The following is a 2,033-nucleotide window of genomic DNA, read 5'->3' as shown; positions in this document are numbered from 1 at the left end:
TCAGGCCAGCGGAGGGCGGGGCAGCCCCCCCTTTGTCTGCCTTGCCCGACGGTAGGAGAGAAGTAAGGAAGGTTCGAGCCCCTGATGAGACACAGGCTGTTCCTGCTGCCCCAGCTGCTGGGCGACGTCGGGTGTGGGAGCTGCTGCTCCCCAGGAGGACAGCCTCTGCACAGACCACACGGCTGTCGAAGGCCTTGCAGTGAGTACTCACTGAGGTCAGGAGGGCCACTTCTCAAACCCGGCCCCGTTGGAGGGCAGAAACAGCAGCCGAGGCCTAGACACCGCGCTGCGCCCCGGTGGCCCTGCCTGACGCGGGGTGCAGACGACCCCGGCCCCACTGGCCTGTTGCTTCGTCACCCCAGGGAGGGGAGCAGAGCACGTGGAAAGGATCGGAGGGTCACAGAATCCACAGGTGGACTCCGACTCGGAGACTGCGGGCAGAGACGCCGGACGAAGCCCAGGCCCTGCAGCCCACCCCCAGCCCACCTGGCCGAAGCGGCGTCACTGCTCCAGGCCGCCTCTCCTGACAGCTGCCGTCGGCCATGCCCCCCCAACCTGAGACTGGGCCCGGCAAACCAGCAGGGGTGCTGCAGCTGTGGCGTGGCCTCACCTCGAGTGGGTGCGGCAGAGAGCGCCCAGCACGGTCACGCCAGCACACGCACACCTGTGCCCGTGCGGGCATCTGTGAGCTTTGGGGGCCCAGCGCGGCGGGCAGGACACAGACTGCCAGGCACATGGCCGCTGCCGGCGTGGCGGGGAAATGAGGCGTGGGAGAAGGGGAGGAAGCGGACAGCAGCCAGGGGGCCTGGCAGGCCGGCTGGGCCTGCGGGATGGCCACGCTCCAACCCTTTCCCCTGGGGATTTCGGGCGTGCACACACGGTGTCCAAGCACCCAGTCTGGGACTTGGACCTTAACCACCACTGGCTGGCCCTTTATTCTTTTGATAGAGAACACGTATGTGCATGTGAGAGCATGTGCCCACCTCAACCGGGTCTCGCCACGCCGTGACCCCCGGTCTTAGCCTTCCAGTTCCGCAGGATCCTGAGCACCTGCAACTGTACCCAGCGCACTTTCAGGCTGAGCCAGGGGTCGGGGCCCACAGCTGGCGCGTGGCTGTGGCCTTGCAGGACAACACGTGACCACGGCACCCTGGCAGTGGGCCAGGCCCGGGCTCGGGGGACGCGGCTGTCCGATCTGGGGCAGCTATCACAGAGACACAGCGGACTCCTCGCCACCTATGGTTGGGCACAGGAGCATGAGGGGCCCCTCCCTCCCACCACACCCCTGGCTGTCACGTGAGCCCCCCCAGCCCCCCCCCCTGCAAGGGCACACATCCTTCCCACCCAGGCAAGCCTGGCCCATGCCTTCTCCTCACAGAGGGTCCGCGGATGCCCTGTCTGCCGGTCCACTGCCTGGAGTGGCCAGTGTCCACGCACAGCCCTACACACAGGCCCCCGACTGCACTATGCCGAGGTTTCCTTCTGATGACACACGCGCATCCCAGGGCCCCGCAGCACCAGGTCCGGCGCACTCAACAGCTCTGCCCTTCATGGCTGTGCCGAGCGCAGCCCAGCCATCCCTCTGTGGCCCACTTTGCGCCAGGCCTGCCCTGTGGGGGAGCCCCCTGTCCCCGACCCTGTGGACGCGCACATCCCAGTCCACCTGCCCCTCAGTCACACACATCCGGATGGCACCTGCAGCCCCTGACCCGTCTCAGCCTCAGGTCGGACTCTCGCTCTCCGCGCGCCAGCTGGGAGCTGTGGCCGCGCGTTGGAGACCTTCCGGGTGCTGCAAACCCTTTGTGTCGGCGTCTGAGAAAGTTGCCCGGCACGGTGGGGAGACACTCGCAACGACACCCGTAAACACCCGCCCCCGCGCCGCGCAGCTGCGTGCGAGGTTCCCTGCGGGCGGGCCTGGCCCAGGGGACCCTCCCCAGGGGACCTCCCCACGCGCCCTCCATCCGTGTGCCCGGGCGCTCGGCCGCTCGCCCCGCGGTGCACGCGCGGACACTGGCACACGCCCCTCCGCGCCA

The sequence above is a fragment of the Tupaia chinensis genome, unplaced genomic scaffold, assembly GCF_000334495.1.
Source record: "Tupaia chinensis unplaced genomic scaffold, TupChi_1.0 Scaffold147500_2, whole genome shotgun sequence".
NCBI lineage: Eukaryota > Metazoa > Chordata > Mammalia > Scandentia > Tupaiidae > Tupaia > Tupaia belangeri.
The sequence above is the reverse complement of the archived record's forward strand: the minus strand, read 5'-3'. Positions refer to the sequence as shown.